Here is a 20,633-nt window from a genome sequence, read left to right as displayed (position 1 = left end):
CCCACCCTCCCATTCTCCAATTTCAGATTTGCAGCTTTAAAAGTATGAAGCGCTACGGCGGGGAAGGGACGCTCGACTCGCGCGCGGACCGAGAAAAACGCGCGTTTTAAGGGGATGCTAAAGCCGTTCAAATTACCGACAATTACAGTCAAAGCTCTAATTTTGAAACGGCTTTACGGATCGCAAAATCCTTTTACAGGAGTAAAGTATAGGTACTAATGAAGGGTGGGATTGTAAAATAATTAGTAATAATTGAAAAAAATGTAAAAATGCTGTTACCTCATAACCTTATTTTCTAATATAAACAGTTGTATAAGTAATATGTACGAAATGAAATGATCCCACCCTTCGGAAGACGTGCACAAACAATAACGTACCTTTGAAATTGAGATAGAAAGCCTGGAATAAAAATGAGAGCTTCGAAGAAATCGTGTATATTTTTCACAAAAATATTCACGCAGAGCAGCAATCGTGTCACAACAGTAGTTCACGGATCTTGCGAGAGATGGCGCGATGGCGCACGCAGCTGTGGGCAGTTTCGGGGTTGGCTACATTGTCTGGTTCCTACACAGCAATCGAACCAGGACAGATATATGATACAGATATCTCGTTAGACATTTTTACATTTGTTTCAATTATTACTAATTATTTTATAATCCCACCCTTCATTAGTACCTAAACTTTACTCCTGTAAAAGGATTTTGCGATCTATAAAGCCGTTTCAAAGAACGAGCTTTGGCAGGTATGTCGTAACAGATGCCTCGTTAGACAAGAACAGATATCTCTCGTATTATTGGCCGCGTTCAGCAGACACAACTGTTGAGTTCGTCTTATAACACTCTGCGTGGATTGGTTGGTTCTAAAAGTAAGAGCCAATCACGTTCGATTGCTACTCAGCGGCTTGGTCTGCTGAACGCGCCCATTTCTTTCTCTCCTATGTATGTAATTTACATGCACCCATTTATTCCTCTTTCTCTCTCTCTCCCCCTCTCTCTCTTAGTATACTGGATAGCGTATTAATATGGTAAAATCAGGATTTTTTGGAAGTGTGGTGTTAGGATTGTAGGGTATATTTGAAGAAAAAAATATCCAATACTCACCAATCATTTTATCCAACTTACGTTTGGCAGTAAAAAGTGGTTCGTTGAAATGGAAAATTTTTATCCGCGCTTCGATCGCCTCTTTCGTGCATCGAAGAATAGTTTTCGGCCAAAACGCCCGCATCGAATTTATACATACAATTTTACGTATTCCAGCCGGCACCCTGACCGCCCAGTGTTTTACATTCTGTGTAAACGCCGTCTCTCTCTCCATGGTGTGGAGAATGGTCTCCGGGACCCAATTGCGAAAGGGTATATCGTCGAGAACGATTCATCCGTGTGTCCCTGTTTGAATCTTTTCCAATCTTCCTTGTCCCGTACGATGATCGGGCGCTCAAAGTGCGCGAGCGCGAACTGTGTTTTGCCGATTCTAGTCTGTGAATAAAAAAAAAAAAAAAACGTACACGTGTGTATATATATATATATTTTTTGCGATATTTATACGAGACAAAAAATCAACGCGCGCGCGCGCGCGCGAGACTTACCGGCCCGACGAAAACGAGCGTTTTATTGTCAGAAAAATCTTTTAACGGCTCCGTAAAATCCTCCGGTGCGTACGAGCCTTTGTCTCCTTCGGCAAAATGGTTGGTGTAATAGGACGCGAGTTTTTTATCGTTCAATACGTAAAACGTCGTGTCCTTCATTTCAATCGTATGCATAGCTTTCTCGTACGATTCACATTCGCGGCACTCCAAAAGCATTTCGTTTCTTTTTTCATTTTTATTTCGTTCGAATTGCGGAGCGTCTCCGTAAACGTACAGTTGACCGTCCCGTTTTGTCTCGTCCGTGCAATATTTTATCATCCCCCCGGGGTCGTTGGTGATTTGTATATTAGGCCCGTCGGGCATCGATTTTTGCAAAGATGTAAGATAACGCGGGTTCTTGAAACCGAATACTAATTGCACGTGACGCATACCGCCGGCACTGCCCGTTTCTTCTTGGCCGCGCAGCCAAAGGGCGTCTCGTTTATATCGAGACAATTTCTCTTCTCGCTCCTCTTGCGTTTCGCCGGTTAGATATACGTTAAATGTTCGCGACCGTGCCGCCATTTCGCGATCGGCGGTCTCGGGATCACACGTATTTTTCGCAATTTCACTGTACGAGCTGGTAGTAGCACGCGCGCGCGCGATCCGGCGCGACCTTCTTCTCCTTCTTCTTCTTCTTCTTCTTCTTCGATATGGCCTTTGAGCGGTGCCGCTCTAATATGGCCAGGACGAACCAATAGTCTTATGAGCCGTGAGGCGTCTTTCTTCAATCGCACTGACGCGAGTATCATCCGACGCGACCGTCTATTCGCGCGACGAGCTATTGCGCGTTTTGGACGTTGGACGTTGAACGTGCCGAAGCGATATGCATACGTGCGTAGCAGCGAAACAAAGTCGACATTTTTTACGCTGCGTGGCGCTGAACGGGCGCCGCTATCGAAATTATCGTGTGGGGAGCGCGCGAGAGGCACCGCGCGATCCGTTTGCGGAAGGGGGGACCGTCCCCGCGCGACGGTACTTTTCGCTTCCAGGAGAGCGTGGCACACCATACCGCGATCGTATATTATCTGAAAGTTAAAACCAAACGCGCGTTGAAACTCAGGCGTAACTTGAAAAAAGTTGTCTAGCTTTACCGGGAAAAGACTCTTTTTACCATACAGAGGATCGCGCGCACGGTATGCGCAAATTCTTGGACATTTCGTACCATATATACATATAAATTGACCAACAACTTTACGCAACGATATACATTGGGATAAATAAATCAACTTACCATCAAACGGGGTTTCGTTCGAGTATCTCGGTACCAAACTCGGATTTCTCGTGGGTATAGAATCGAACGCGCAAAGCTGCGTCGGTCGTTGCGTATAGTTGCTGGCTTTTCAAAATAAGTAATGGATCATCCGAATAGAGTCCGGTCGATCCCGATCGTGGCCGGTGTGTGGTACGCCAAATCCTCTCTCCCCGGTCGTTGATCCAAATCCTTTAACGAATAAATAAAGTTTGAGAATTTTCTTCCATTTTTATCAAAAAAGAGAATATTATACAAGTATCGCGCAAAATTTTGCTTTCGCGTATCATTTTTTTTATCGTAAATCTCAAGTGTATAAAAGTAAATTAAACAATTAAAATTTAAAAAAATATATTTCAATCGGGCGCTCGTAGATCGCGCAAGTAGAAACGTTTGTGGAATATAATATTTACGGTATATAACTGTGTACGATTACTTATATCGTACGACCGAGTAATACTATCGTACGTTTGATATAAAATATTCCCGAATATCCCCCCCCCACCCACCCCCAAAATAATCCAGACGTAGCGAAGAACATGCACTGCTCATTTTGTAAAAAAACATTTGCATTTTGAGGATATTACGAAGGAAATAGCAAAAGGAGCAGGATCAATTTTTCAAGTCCAATGTAAAAATTGTCTTGAAAAAAAAAAACCGTTAAAAGTGTAAAAGAATACATAAATCCATCAACAAAAAGACGCCTTTTTACGATAAACCCTCCCTCTCCTTCCCTCTCCCTCCCTCTCCTTTCCTCCCTCCCTCTCCCTTCCTCTCCCTCCCTTTCCGTCCCTCTCCGTCCCTCTCCCTCCCTCTCCCTCCCTCTCCCTCCCTCCCTCCCTCCCTTCCTCCCTCCCTCTCCCTTCCTCTCCCTCCCTTTCCGTCCCTCTCCGTCCCTCTCCCTCCCTCTTCCTCCCTCCCTCCCTCCCTCCCTCCCGGGAGGAAGTAAACGGCGCGACAACAATTTTGTGGTGCAAAAATTTTTTTATATATTTAACGCAAAAATATTTTTTTAAGGTACATTGGTATATTTTAATTTTAAAATTATTTCGTAACGTCTTATAGATTTGAGAAATTTCCATTTCATTTTATTTTTATTTTACGTATCGTTTCTTTTTAATTTGCTTTAACGTATCGTTTAGTTGTAAATTTTTATTTCCTTTAATCGTAAAGATACATACGCTACCTTTAGACACATTCAAAGTTTTTATCTTCGATTATAACTCACCGCGCGCGTAGAATCGCGTATCGTACTTTTGATTATTAAAATATAAATTGGCAGCAAAACTATCGAGTAATCTGCTTCCTCGGAGACAACGTTACAGCGAATTTTTTAAATTTATTATTAATAAAACGTTTATCATACGAAAGAATACAACGAGGATCGTAAACACATTTATGTACACGGAGAAACGTTACATAGTTGCCAAGTAAAATTTACTAAAAAAGGTGAGCTAAACACTGGCTAAGCTGTATTTACCAACAGGGTTAGGTAAAAATTACCAAACGAATTGATAATTTTTACTTGATTAGTTGAGCTGCGGTAGTTGAGTAAATTCTACTCAACTGTACAAGTAGGATTTACAAATTTTGATACGGTAATATAATATTAAACTGTAATACTTGCAAATGATAATAATGTTTAAAAAAATTGATTTGTATGTTTATACGAGAAGAATATATTTTAAAAATTAAATATTATTTAGATACAATTATTAAAATAGGTAAATAGATTATTAAAAATTTGAATAACCAAATTAATGGCAATTTTTTCAAATAAAAATGTATTCAATTTTTATGTATGCTATAGTACATGTCTCGTGGCTACGTAGTAGTTTGATTTTTTTTTTGAATTAAAAGACAAGCACTCAATTGCGGCAAGTCTTTCAATTTTTTAACATTTCTTACATCGCCGTTAAACTAAACTATAAACGCAAAATAATGTTCGTCAAACGTGATCGCGGATACATTCGCTAAAAGAAATTAAACTTTTTTATCGGCATAGTAAATTGCGGTAATTTTACCAAAAATCGGCGTACCATCTTTTTGAAAACTTTGTACAACAACGCTATTTTGAGCATACATTATTCCATTCGTTTCTACATACTTTTTCCGTCGTATATTCACTTATTCGCAAACATGAGTAAAGTGTGCGACGACAACTTGCTTATTATCAAGTATTTCAGGTCCTGTATTTCTTTGTTTTTTTTTTGGTATCAATTGTAGCTAATAAATATGCAAGATTAAGCTGATTTTTTATTGCCATTGTTTTCAAAATATTCGTTAATGTCGTTACACTCTTTGTAGCTAATTTGTGATTTCTGCGTTTCGATTCATATCGCATTGACCAAAAATGAATTAATGGACCATTTTCTATAATAATTCGAGGGTAGGGTGTCGATGTTGTGATGTTTCGGTTTCAAATCACCGTACAATTTCCGTGTACGGTTCATGGTGTTTCTTGATGTGGTATTCTAATAAAGGAATACGATCACGGACGATTCTGGAACGAGTGACAATATCCACTATTCTTCTTAAGGATAAGTAAAGTTGCCAAGCTATATTATCTTCGGACACCGAGTCACCTCTGACCGGCTGACATTTTTAATTTCTCTTTTTCTTTCGTCACCTCGACCGAAATTACTGGTACTTAATTCCCTTGTTCTAAAATGCCGTAATTAAATAGCTCGATTCTGCTATTTAATACTCTTAAAGAAATAATTTTCTTCTCTTTGTTGAAAATAAAATCATTCGAGATATTTGAAGAGAGCGGTAACTAGCTACTCCCTCAAAAATATCGTGCATAATGTCAACACTGTTCTCCGTCGTGTGAAAACCATAAACTTCATTGAACACGCACGGATACTTATAGTGCCTGTAAGTGACACATTTTGTTTTTCTATTTGCTGTTTCCTATGCCGTAACTGTGGGATCTTTTAGATTTCAATTCTAATCGTCTTTTTTTAAACTCTGGCTTACTTGCTTTTTCTTTTTTTTCTTAATGATATTTTGGTTGAGCGTTCAACATATTTATTCGGTTGACTATTCCAGGGAAAATTAATCGCATCCATTGAACGCCGCGGGTAGTCTGTGCCATAATTTTTTTGAGCAACAATGCAAGCAAATCGATAGTCGGCGGATTCCTGAGGTGCTGTATGAAATCCGTTTTGGTGCCTTACTACACATTGAATTATTTAGACTTTTATTTGATTGGCTGCTAGCTGCTGCGGTAAATTTTTCTGCGTTATCTGCTAGTTTTGTAAATGTATTTTTCCAAGACCTCGAAAAGAGTCGCACATTTCAATCTAATACCAGTATAATTTTCATCAGCATTATTTTGGCACCATTGGGTACAATTTTCATGATAACCAAAAATATGATATGGGATGTTGGTTAAAGCAGCTTGAACTTTCGATATATTACCTTGATTCTGTTTGACCGCGTATGTGAAACATCGCTGAAGGTGTTTTGTAGTATCGTTGGATAATTCACCATCGGGATCTGAAACTTTACTATTATGAATTTCATGCAAAGTATTACCCACACCTTTTTTAGTGTGATTCATATCAGACTGCTAGACTATTTTGTAATTTATTGCATTTTGAATAGAAGCTATACGGCAACTGTCATTATCTCATATAAAAAACACCAACTTCAATATTAGCGGCTTTCAGAATATTGCTATTTGTAACTAATTGTACTGTACCATCAGCTTCCATAGCTTTCAAACTACTAAAACTATTCAACCTACAATCGTGTTTTTTTTTTCCATTAACAAGTCCTAAATCGCAAATTCTGCATTTTCCGTTTCCAGTGCAAAAATCAAGAATTTTTCCTGTTTTTAATTCTATAATTGCACAGTATCCATTTAAGCTATCATATGAATACCCGTTGCTTCGTTGACTCCATCCCATGTCATATGAGGCGAAAATTCCAACAATTCTTCCTTCTGGATTACTTTCTGATGGTTCCATGTTGAAAATTAAATAACCGTCTTGCAGTTTTTCAGGTCTGTAAAAAAATATATAATTGCCATACGAAAAAAGGAAAAAAACGATTAAAAAATCTGTGCAATGTTCGAATTTTAAATAAGTATTAAATTTATTTCTTTTTTGTGTAGAAAATTACAAAAGTACATAGGGGAGACCGGGGCTAAGCCGACACTATTTTTTCAAAGGCAATTTTTAATATTTAATTAAAATTTTTAGGCAAATTCAATGGTACATATTTAAAGAGTGTTTCTTCAGGTACAAAATTGATTCAGGAAGTTTTGCTGTACGTCGCTTTGTTTTGCCGCCAGGAAAGGAAAAGTGACGCGAAGACAAATTTTCGAATTGAAAAATGCCGGGGCAAACTCGACACCCCGCCGGGGCAAACTCAACACTTTGTCTGATCGACACAATTTGATCTGGAATTTATTTTTTACTGTCTAAAAATAAAAATACATTGTTTATTGTGTATTTAAAAAGTACAAAAATTCGGAATAAAGTAGCTAGAACAATCATTTAAAATAATGAAAACAAAAATTGTTGAAGTTTCAATTATCTTCATCTAAACTCATGTCTGAAAAACAATTAATGCAGGTAAACTCGCGATCGGACGTGCGCATACATTTGTCATGAGCCATACGGCTGCATGACAAGCATCGTTTGTTACTGGGAGCCGACGAAACGGCGTGGTGTTGACTTTGCCCCGGACGTCGTTTTTCACTTTTGTCACTTCAAAAACATGAAAATTTTGAAAATATGCAAAAACGATTATCGGATTCATATAGAGCATCAAATTTCCCATCAAAATCACTTACCGGTAGATTCGCAAGAGTAAAGCTCGATGAAAGAGTAGACATTTTCGAGAGATCAGAAAAATTACTTTTCACTATCAAAAACGCTTATGTCGCGTTAAAAATTACACTATAACTCAGAATGTTACCAAATTCCGTTGATAATACTGGCACATAAAGACGCATTTACAGTAGAAAAGGCAAGTTTCTACGATAGATTTAAATTGGCAAAAAGCCTAGTGTCAAGTTTGCCCCGTTGTCGGCTTAGCCCCGGTCTCCCCTATGCTATAAAATATGTAAAAGTAAAAAATATGTAATATATAAAAATTATTGATTACACAAATATTTATAGGCTTTTCCTATTTAATATTCAATTTATTAATTATGTATACAACCAGAGAGATCTCTCTGATACAACTATAAAAGTTAAACGCTATTCAATTAATCGCATAAAAATAATTTTAAAAATAGTTAATTATTTGATTACCGATATAAATTATACATAATTTGCAATTGATTAGATTGAACGCGATAAAATAGATGCTAAAAATTTTTACCAATTACGTTGTCGATGACGATAAAGTTATCAACATAAATCAGAACAATATTTATAGCGAATTTGATTGGACGCACCAGTGCGCACTCGGCGGCACATTAACGCCGTCGTACACAAATCCACTCAAGTGTATGTTTAATATAAATGGATCGAGTCACGAAATCCTCAATATTCTTTATTGTACTATATGGTAAAATATGTATTGGACATTTTATCAGTCGAAATATTTGCATTTTACTTTTAATATTAGAGATTAAACAACAGCTTTAACGTGCACTGAGTGCGCACTGGTGTGTCCAACCGATTTCACTATTAGTGAATTTAGTGTTGAGTTCACTTGTGTAATAATTAAATGCAAGGTAATGCAATAATCTAATAAACAATTGAAATTTTAATAGAATATAATTTGTAAAAAAATGTAAACTTTTACACTTTCAAACGGTAATGAGTTGTTGGTGATTATGTGATTGTACTGTAAGCCCGTTTTATTTTCTCATAATTTTTATGAGCATATACATTAAACTTGCAATAACTTTTTCAAATCTGTAATATTTTCTCATGTGAGCGTGCGTTGTGCTATCGATACAGTTGAAAATCTTGTTTAGCTGAGTCGGACCTGCTCCAGCATGTACAACTCTTAAAAAAGAGTATTATAAACAATGAGAAATAATATAAATAAACGTCTCAATATATTAAAAAAAGAAAAAAAAGCTTTTTTATTTTTTATGTATTTAACTATATATAAATAGTAAAAAAAATATATATATTTATTTATCTAATGCAGTTTTAGTGTTTATCGTAAAAAGGCGTCTTTTTGTTGATGGATTTATGTATTCTTTTACACTTTTAACGGTTTTTTTTTCCAAGACAATTTTTACATTGGACTTGAAAAATTGATCCTGCTCCTTTTGCTATTTCTTTCGTAATATCCTCAAAATGCAAACGTTTTTTTACAAAATGAGCAGTGCATGTCCTTTGCTACGTCTGGATTATTTTGGGGGTGGGTGGGGGGGGGGGAATATTCGGGAATATTTTATATCAAACGTACGATAGTATTACTCGGTCGTACGATATAAGTAATCGTACACAGTTATATACCGTAAATATTATATTCCACAAACGTTTCTACTTGCGCGATCTACGAGCGCCCGATTGAAATATATTTTTTTAAATTTTAATTGTTTAATTTACTTTTATACACTTGAGATTTACGATAAAAAAAATGATACGCGAAAGCAAAATTTTGCGCGATACTTGTATAATATTCTCTTTTTTGATAAAAATGGAAGAAAATTCTCAAACTTTATTTATTCGTTAAAGGATTTGGATCAACGACCGGGGAGAGAGGATTTGGCGTACCACACACCGGCCACGATCGGGATCGACCGGACTCTATTCGGATGATCCATTACTTATTTTGAAACGCCAGCAACTATACGCAACGACCGACGCAGCTTTGCGCGTTCGATTCTATACCCACGAGAAATCCGAGTTTGGTACCGAGATACTCGAACGAAACCCCGTTTGATGGTAAGTTGATTTATTTATCCCAATGTATATCGTTGCGTAAAGTTGTTGGTCAATTTATATGTATATATGGTACGAAATGTCCAAGAATTTGCGCATACCGTGCGCGCGATCCTCTGTATGGTAAAAAAGAGTCTTTTCCCGGTAAAGCTAGACAACTTTTTTCAAGTTACGCCTGAGTTTCAACGCGCGTTTGGTTTTGACTTTCAGATAATATACGATCGCGGTATGGTGTGCCACGCTCTCCTGGAAGCGAAAAGTACCGTCGCGCGGGGACGGTCCCCCCTTCCGCAAACGGATCGCGCGGTGCCTCTCGCGCGCTCCCCACACGATAATTTCGATAGCGGCGCCCGTTCAGCGCCACGCAGCGTAAAAAATGTCGACTTTGTTTCGCTGCTACGCACGTATGCATATCGCTTCGGCACGTTCAACGTCCAACGTCCAAAACGCGCAATAGCTCGTCGCGCGAATAGACGGTCGCGTCGGATGATACTCGCGTCAGTGCGATTGAAGAAAGACGCCTCACGGCTCATAAGACTATTGGTTCGTCCTGGCCATATTAGAGCGGCACCGCTCAAAGGCCACATCGAAGAAGAAGAAGAAGAAGAAGAAGAAGGAGAAGAAGGTCGCGCCGGATCGCGCGCGCGCGTGCTACTACCAGCTCGTACAGTGAAATTGCGAAAAATACGTGTGATCCCGAGACCGCCGATCGCGAAATGGCGGCACGGTCGCGAACATTTAACGTATATCTGACCGGCGAAACGCAAGAGGAGCGAGAAGAGAAATTGTCTCGATATAAACGAGACGCCCTTTGGCTGCGCGGCCAAGAAGAAACGGGCAGTGCCGGCGGTATGCGTCACGTGCAATTAGTATTCGGTTTCAAGAACCCGCGTTATCTTACATCTTTGCAAAAATCGATGCCCGACGGGCCTAATATACAAATCACCAACGACCCCGGGGGGATGATAAAATATTGCACGGACGAGACAAAACGGGACGGTCAACTGTACGTTTACGGAGACGCTCCGCAATTCGAACGAAATAAAAATGAAAAGAGAAACGAAATGCTTTTGGAGTGCCGCGAATGTGAATCGTACGAGAAAGCTATGCATACGATTGAAATGAAGGACACGACGTTTTACGTATTGAACGATAAAAAACTCGCGTCCTATTACACCAACCATTTTGCCGAAGGAGACAAAGGCTCGTACGCACCGGAGGATTTTACGGAGCCGTTAAAAGATTTTTCTGACAATAAAACGCTCGTTTTCGTCGGGCCGGTAAGTCTCGCGCGCGCGCGCGCGCGTTGATTTTTTGTCTCGTATAAATATCGCAAAAAAAAAATATATATATACACACGTGTACGTTTTTTTTTTTATTCACAGACTAGAATCGGCAAAACACAGTTCGCGCTCGCGCACTTTGAGCGCCCGATCATCGTACGGGACAAGGAAGATTGGAAAAGATTCAAACAGGGACACACGGATGAATCGTTCTCGACGATATACCCTTTCGCAATTGGGTCCCGGAGACCATTCTCCACACCATGGAGAGAGAGACGGCGTTTACACAGAATGTAAAACACTGGGCGGTCAGGGTGCCGGCTGGAATACGTAAAATTGAAAGACCTTCCCCCGAAACAGGCGCACGAAACTCGTTTTAGCTCCATCCTCGCGGCGCGGCGAGGCGGATCTCGCAGCGTTCCTTTCCACACAACAACCGTCCGGCACACACATTTCGTCCAGAAGTCACGTCGTGTCGTATTCGTTGTTCGGCGAGACGAGCGAGGTGGGCGAGAGAGAGAGAGAGAGAGAGAGAGAGAGAGAGAGAGAGAGAGAGAGGGAGAGAGGGAGAGAGGGAGAGAGGGAGAGAGAGAGAGAGAGAGAGAGAGAGAGAGCGAGAGAGAGCGAGAGAGAGCGAGAGAGAGCGAGAGAGAGCGAGAGAGAGCGAGAGAGAGCGAGAGAGCGAGAGAGCGAGAGAGCGAGAGAGCGAGAGAGCGAGAGAGCGAGAGAGCGAGAGAGCGAGAGAGCGAGAGCGAGAGAGCGAGAGAGCGAGAGAGCGAGAGAGCGAGAGAGCGAGAGAGCGAGAGAGGCGAGAGAGCGAGAGAGCGAGAGAGCGAGAGAGCGAGAGAGCGAGAGAGCGAGAGAGCGAGAGAGGAGAGAGCGAGAGAGCGAGAGAAGGAGCGAGAGAGCGAGAGAGCGAGAAGCGAGAGAGCGAGAGAGCGAGAGAGCGAGAGAGCGAGAGAGCGAGAGAGCGAGAGAGCGAGAGAGCGAGAGAGCGAGAGAGCGAGAGAGCGAGAGAGCGAGAGAGCGAGAGAGCGAGAGAGCGAGAGAGCGAGAGAGCGAGAGAGCGAGAGCGAGAGCGAGAGCGAGAGAGAGAGAGAGAGCGAGAGCGAGAGCAGGGGGCGCCGCCACAGAGCCGTTGGCGCCGCCACGGGCCCGTTGGCGCCAGTTTAAAAAGTCTTTTATACTCTAAACATTGTGAAGTTAGTTATGGCAAGCATTACTACATTTCTTCATCATCGAGAACGAGACGTGTAATATAATTACTCTTATACTACCTATTATTTACAGTTATATTCATATGGATGGACTAATCTTCATCACTATATTTTCATTGATAATAATAGGCGTGATGCCGTCTGTTTTAAATATATTTAAATATATTTAAATATATTTAAATATGTATAAAAAATATTTAAATATATTTAAAACAGACGGCATCACGCCTATTAGCAATGAAATATAGTAATGAAGATTAGTCCATCCATATGAACATACTATAAATAGTGTAAATAATAGTATGAGAGTGATTATGTGAACGAATGTGTAGGTGTACTTCATTATTTTGAGTGTATGTGTGTGTGTAGTGTATGTGTACGTGTATGTGTACTTCATTAATAAACATTTGATTTAATACGATTATAGTTTAGCCTTTTATAATTATTTCAATTTACTTTATTTTATTATTTTTTTAGTACCTGCCACCTATTTATTCAATATCGGGATTTAAAAAAACAAGAACATTTTTATTTTTTTTTATCAATGTTTCTGTTATCAGAAACCTTTCCCGAATTTTCCACAAATGTGTCTCAATGATATCTACAACATATTAAAATTTCATCAAAATCGGTTAAGCCGATCAAAAGATATGAATTATTTTTGAAATTTTTATTTTTATTTTTTACACCAAAACGGTTTAATATTATGGGCTAATATTTGACTAAATTGTAAGTGACACTGATAGCAATCAAAGGAAAAAAAATGAGCATGATCCGTGTGGGGGCACATTGATCCTTCTTATCCGGCTACGGCCTTTAGGTATGTTGTCATGGTTTTAATTCGATTATTCCGGCGTTTTTATATTTGTGATTCGAGGGTAGTGGGGAGACGTAGTGGACGAGTTGGCCGGAGTGGAGAGGAGTAAGAAAGGGTTTTGAGAGAAGGTAAAGAGTAAGGGAAGATGAAGTAGGGTGCGGAGCTTGTAAGGAGGTTCGGAGGAAGCCGTGAAAGTGGAGGAGAAGGCGAGGATAGCGTGGTTGAAGAGTAGTGATGAGAGAAAGTAAGGGAACGCTTGAGAGGTTAGGATGAGAAGCAGGAAGATAAGGGGCCAGGTTACACGATGAGGAAGCTGAGCGAGTTGGCAGCATGGAGTTTGATCGAGCGATCGGTCGACCTGTCGCGAGACAGGGATTGTCGATGGTGGCGCGGCAGGTGGCGAAACGGAGCAGGGAGTCATCGAGACGGGTCGATGGATCGAACGATCGAAGGGGCCGGCCATATAGGACAGGTGATAGAAGGAGAAGGAGAGAAAGCGACGAGGAAGGGAGTAGATTAAGGGTGAAGATGGACGAGGATAAATTGGTGGATACGAGGAGGGTAAGAGAGAGAGAGGAGAAGAAGGAGAAAGGAGAGGAGAGAGGAGGAAATGTAGGAGTTTGAAGGGGACGGAGGAGAGTCTCTCGGAAGGGTTAAAGGTAAAGGCGGAGGTGAAGAGGTAAGCGAGGAGAGAGGAGAACTGGAGGATTAGAAGGGGACGGAGGACGAGATTACGGAAAGGATGGAGGAGAGTCTGTTTGGAAGGGTTAAAGGTAAAGGCGGAGGTGAAAAATAGTGAAGGTGGAATAAGGAGGGAAGGCGGCGAGCGAGAGGATGGAAAGAGACGGAAGGAAAAGGGAAGAGCAGTGGCAGAAAGGAAGAAGTAAAGAGGTGGCTGAAGCAAGGGAGGCGGAGGAGACGGCCGGATGGAAGACGAAGGAAGGGAAATGAAATATAAGGTCGCAAGGGAAGATGAGTTATAACACAGTTTATTTTCAGAGAGAAGGTGGAATAAGGAGTGAAGGCGGCGAGCGAGAGGAGGGAGAGAGACGGAAGGAAAGGGGAAGAGCATTGGCAGAAAGAAGAGTAGCAAAGAGGTGGTTGAAGTAAGGGAGGCGGAAGGAGATGGACGGATGGAGACGAAGGGAGGTGAATGAAATGTAAGGTCGCAAAGGAGGGGAAAGGAATTGTAAGGTCGTGTGGAGAAGGAGATCACGAGAAGGATGGAGGAGAAACAGACGAGGACGAAGTTCAGGGAAGAAAGGAGGAGAGAAGGTAGAATAAAATAGAGAGGTGTGGTGAGCGTGAGGAGGGTGAGAGACGGAGGGAAAGGAGAGCAGTGGTGGATAGAAGGGAAGCGGAGAGGTGGCTGAGGGAAACGGACGAGGACAGGAACAGTTGAGACAGGAAGGAGGAAGGCGAAGGTACGCGGAAACCGGAGGAAGCAGAAGAAGATAACAGAGGGATGAAGGAAGAGGGGGGAGGGAGAGGGAAATAGAATGAATTGTAAGGTCGCATATGGCCAGGGCGTGTAAGGGAGTGATTTGTAAGAGGTTGGGTACGTTCCTCATAAAAAAAACGCCTTGTAAACCCTACGGGGATACACAATAAATCTACATACATATTTGTATTCAATTAGATTGTTTATTTTATTTATATTATTAAGAGATCTTTTAATGTTTTAGTATGCTAACTTAAACACGTTATTATGTTTTTTGATATTTATTTTCTTCTTTCATAGCAATCCGTTCCGAAGAAGACTATAAGTACAGTCGAAACTTTAACCGTGTGTATTGTTTGTTTAATAAATTGTTTTATTTTAATCCAATATCTCTCTTTTGGCGCTCGTGATTTGACCGTTTAAACATGCATAGCTAAAATTATAAACTTAATAAGAGTAAAAAGAATACTATAAACAACAATTTTTTTCTTGATAGTTAATATTTATTTAATTATTATTATGCATTTAAATATTAAATTTAAATATGCTATGCTAAAGTTAATGTTTTTAGGTAGGACTTTTTTCAGATAAAAAAGCGTATTGGCAAAAACAGGGATTGCTATTTATACATTATCCTTACAAATTTTAATTTTATGTTTATTATATTTATTTAATTATATTTGCAATTTTATATTTATAAATTTCATATATATATATATATATTGTAATGTAATTAAATAAATATTTATAAATGTAACGTAGCGCATCGTCGATTTGCCAACTCGAGACTTGGCAGTCGGCGAGGCACGAGACGCGATACCCGAAATGCGTGGCATCGTGGCAACGTCGCATAGCCGGCGCGTGCCAAAGCAGCTACGTCATAGCTCAAGAGAGAAGGAAACAGCCGAGACAGCAGATCGTATGTCTGTCCTTCTCTCCTCGCTCGAAGCTTGCCGAGCCGGCGGCCGGCCGAGCGCGGCCGCCGCGGCCAACATAAGGTTCCTATAAGGGAGTTGGGCAGATACCGTTGCCCGATTGTGATTGGCTCCGCCATTTTCCGGGTAACTTCCGATAGTTCCGGCAACACCGGCACAGCTTGGCAATATTGGCATAGCTATCATCGATGATCGACGCAATAACGTGATAAGTGCTGTATTATTCACATACGAAGAAAACTGTTTATATTGAAGGTAAATATTGTGTAATTGTAATATATAATTAAAGTGAAAGTGATGGAGTGCCCCGTATATAAAATACCTTGTGATTAATGTGAAAAATAGAAAATGCCGCATTGTGTAGCTTCTGGATGCTACAATTCGTCCAAAAAAGGCGCAGTAATGCATATCTTTCCACGAGATTTGCAACGTAAAGAAAATGGATAGAAAATGCTGGTGGACCTTCAGGATTCAAATACTGCAGAATTCCAAACGAAAATTCATATTTATGTGAGGTACGTTTTCTATTATGAGGAGTTGATTTATTAGCGATTTATTATTGTCCACAAGCATGAGGATTCTGACGACGTACAACGTAATATATTTCATTTTTAATATACTGTTCCATTTTATAGTTCCATTTCACGGTTGACATGTATGAGAAGGAACGTGTTGATGGCTGGAAAAAATTGAAATCATCTGCTGTTCCAACGGTTTTTGGAGAACTTGTAATTCAACAAATAAAAAAAATGTTGCAGATAAATAATATATCAATAATATTTGTTTTAATTAATTCGTCACATTCAATAATATTAACATTCATGGCTTATTTTTTTTTACATCAGTATATCATATACGACAGAAAGTAAGTCATATTTGCATAGTTTACGTTGTTTGTTTTGCTAAATATTGGTATTTATATTTTAGCGTTTATACCTGATACTACATCAGCTACAGAAATCATAGTAGCTTCTGAATTAACAGCTCAGGGAGATGAAGGATATGTTCCCAATATCGAAGCTGCTGCAGAAATTGAGATATCTAATCTAGTTCAGAGAGAGAAAGAATTTCTCTCCGATACTAAACCCACTAAAGAAATTGAAATCTAATCCGGTTGAGAGAGGGGAAGAATTTCTCTCCGATACTGAACCCACTAAAGAAATTAAGATATCTAATCCGATTCAGAGAGAAGAAGAATTTCTCTCCGATTTTGAACCCACTAAAGAAATTGTGGTATCTCATCCAGTTCAAGGAGACGAAGATTTTGTATCGGAATCTGCTTCAGAAATATCTCACCATATAGTCTCAGCTCCAGTGTGCTTGCAAGATTCTGATGTCTGTCGCAATAAAGATTTTTGTAATTCGGAATCCCTTGAATACTACAAACAACAAGCTCATAGATTTGGACAACTGTTTGAAAGAAGTGAACGAAGGAGAAGAATTATGAAGAAAAAGCATAAGCAAGCACAAATTCTATTCAAGAAGAAACGGAAGAGAAGTGCGATAGAATTGTATGTACAAGGCGTTGTTTCCGATATGGGCTCTTCAAATCAAGCCATGTGGCGAGCCTTTAGTATAAACGTTTCTAAACATTCTACAGTACAAAATAAGTGCGCGCATCCGGTTGATCCTAATAGACATCTTTTTTCTTTCATGACGTGTCATGCTTTAAAAAATTTTAAAGAAGGCATGTTAAATCATGTTACTATCATAATTCCTTCAAAATTCGTTGAAAAATATAATTTGCCCACGAACATTGCAAGTTCAAAACATTTTGAAGAAATACTACATGCACAAAGTAATTTTGACTTGAAGCTTGCACCAAAGTTACGCAAAGAATATTTAGAAACTTCGAACCATTTCTTAAAAATGAGGGTACCAAATGCATACGGCGTTTTCAATCTAGACACAAGTTCTGCTCTAAAATGTTTAGTTCCTATATTTAAAAAACCTGAATTAAAAACAACAGCTTACTTAGTCGAACAAGTTGCTAAATGGTTTCAAATAGTAAGTTCTAGAAGCCTTGCCTATGCAATCAATACACATAATGAAGAAAAATATATTGAAACGATTAATTTCCTATACGAGTTTTGTGAATTAATATCTTCATTGCAGTTTGGTAAAAAAGATGACTGGAAACCTTTTTAAAAAGGTATTATTATATCAACTATATCGTATATTGAAATAGCAACTTATTTAATTAATGAACGAGAATATAAATTTGTTTTTGGTGGTAGATTCACCCAAGATTGTATCAAAAACTTGTTTTCGACACTTCGAATAAAACATTCGACTTTAAATGCTCTCCAATTTAAAAACGATTTAAAATTAGTAACAACATCACAATACATGGCTAAGATAACGAGCAGTAATTACGATGAAGATGATCGTGAGTTTTTGCCAGATTTCTTTGACGTTATTCAAAATTTGCCAAAAAAGAACACTGAAAAAATAGTTGAAAATAATTGGCCTGTTTCTAATTCAATACAGGATATATAATTGAGTCATGTCGATTTAAATATACTACATAATATTTCCGGATATATCATTACAAGTATTGCAAACTGTCAACAGTTGTGTGAACTATGTTTGGAAAGTACGGGTAACTTTCAAACAAAACCAACTTATTACAACCACTTAACGTCTTTAAAAGCCTTTAAACAAGATACATTGTTCTTTGTAAACGAAAGAACGTTTTATTTCTTCGTTGAAATGGAAAAAATATTTAGATCATACGATAAGTCAGTTTTTGGAAGTTATACTAACTTGCGAGAATTTTTTACTAACAAATTTAAGGAAATACCATACACTATACCTGAATGTCATGATTTACGGAATAAAATTATAATTCGATATTTTCACGAATTAAAATTATGTCGAGACATAAAAATTGTATGAATTAAAATTATGTCGAGACATCATAAAAATTGTATGAATTAAAATTATGTCGAGACATTATAAAAATTTGATGAATTAAAATTATGTCAAGACATCATAAAATTGGATAAATTAAAATTATGTCAAGACATCATAAAAATTCGGATTTATTTTTACGTATCGACATAATTTTAATTCCAATTATTATTATGTCGCAACATAATTTTAATTCATCCAATTTTTATGATGTCTTGACATAATTTTAATTTATCCAATTTTTATAATGTCTCGACATAATTTTAATTCATACAATTTTTATGATGTCTCGACATAATTTTAATTCATACAATTTTTATGTCTCAACATAATTTTAATTCATACAATTTTTATGATGTCTCGACATAATTTTACTTCATCCAATTTTTATGTCTCGACATAATTTTAATTCATACAATTTTTATGATGTCGCAACATAATTTTAATTCCGGAGCTGGTGATTTTCATCCTACAATATTGGCAGTATAATTAGGGAAGGGAGGGGAAGGAGGAGGAGGAGGAAGAGAAGGAGGAGGAGCAGGAGGAGCAGGAGGAGGAGGAGAAGGAGGAGGAGGAGGAGGAGGAGGAGGAGCAGGAGAAAGAGGAGGCGGAGGAAAAGGAGGAGGAGGAGGAGGAGGAAGAGAAGGAGGAGGAAGAGAAGGAGGAGGGGGAGGAGGAGGAGGAGAAGGAGGAGAAGGAGAAGGAGGAAGAAGAAAAAAAAGGAGGAGGAGGAGGAGAAGGAGGAGGAAGAAGAGGAGGAGGAAGAGAAGGAGGAAGAGGAGGAGTGTATAGTATAGTACATGTGTATAGTAGGGGAGACCGGGGCCTAACCGTCGCCGGGGTTGAACCGTCAAATCAAATATCTCGGAACCTGTATATTGTGCGAACTCGCTATTAACATTGTAAACGCTGCTTATGGTACCCATGTGACCAACGGAGTTTCGGCAGGTTACCTGCCGTGTTATGATTTTTACGAGGGCAAACGTGTTTTCGGAAGGTGAAAGTAAAATTTTCTGCGCGTGGAAATTTTGTAATATCTGCAATAATATTTGCTCTCCAAATCTCAAGGTACGTGATTATAAAGAGTAATGCATGCTGAACACGAATCCAGTGTAGTTTTTTCATTATCGTTGATGTCTAATATTTCGTGGGCGATCAAACCTGAAACTTGTGTTTGGGGCTAATCCGTCAGTAAGCACCCGGGGCTTATCCGGCAGTCTCGTCACTGTGGCGCGCCGGGCGCACGACTTCGGCTCACGGCGATTTCAGGTTAGGTTTCCCTCGAGCGTGATTCTGTCTTCCCTTGCACGTGCGTCAGTTTGTATAGGAGGGAAATGGTACGCACGTATTGTCGCAAAACGGGTGTTTTGGCCGACCGAAAAGCTGGCGGACCGTTGTTTTCGAGATCGCTCGCGCTCACGGCACGTCGGCGAGGTACGGCGAGGCACGGCACGGCTCTGAGATCCCGCGATTTCCGCGCGAGAGTTGACATGCCGCGCGCGCGGTAGATCGTCCCGACTCCCGGCCGCGGTAAATCGTCGTTGTTGGTCGTTGTGTCAGTGACAGTCGCGCGTGCGACCACATCGTCCAACGTTCGCCGCATCGTCTCGGCGTCATTGTCGCCGCCGTTGTAGTGGTGGTGGTGCCGGTGGTGGTCATCGTCGTTGTCGTCGTCGTCGTCGTCGTCGTGGTGGTGGTCGTGGCCGTCGTCGTCGTCGTCGTCGTTGCTCCGTACAAAGCGACGTAAATCACAGAATCCCTGGGTCCTGACGGAGCGATTCCGACGACGTGTCGTCGTCGGCGCGTCGAGGAATCGGCGCGAGGACGCCGTCGATTCCCGTCGACAAGGAGCAACTCAATAAGGCAGTTCTTGCGGTGAGAAACTATAAAATAAAAAAAATGCCACACAAACAGAACCGCAGCCTTCGACGAGCAGTGGGCGTAAATCGAAATCAAGGAAGCAGCAGCGGTCGGATTCTGACGAAGACTTGGATAATACGTGCTGCGTGTGCTCAAAGAAGTTGACAATAAACAGAGCATATGGGAAACAGTGCATTGCGTGCGAGCGTAGGGCACACAACACATGCGTGCGCTTGTCAGGATCTGTATTCACGTGCCTAAAATGTTTTATGGAATAGGTAAAACAATTATTTTTTAATAAATTTTTATATTTTTCTCTTAAAAAACAATTATTAAAATGTATCCTATCATTTTTCAGGATTAGATGTATGTATATGTATTGAAAATGCAGTGTGACGGATAAACCCCGGGGGGTGACGGTTAAACCC

This window comes from Temnothorax nylanderi, unplaced genomic scaffold (assembly GCF_030848795.1).
Source record: "Temnothorax nylanderi isolate EJ_2023f unplaced genomic scaffold, tnyl_v1.0 TNYL_tig0202_pilon, whole genome shotgun sequence".
Lineage (NCBI taxonomy): Eukaryota > Metazoa > Arthropoda > Insecta > Hymenoptera > Formicidae > Temnothorax > Temnothorax nylanderi.
The sequence above is the reverse complement of the archived record's forward strand: the minus strand, read 5'-3'. Positions refer to the sequence as shown.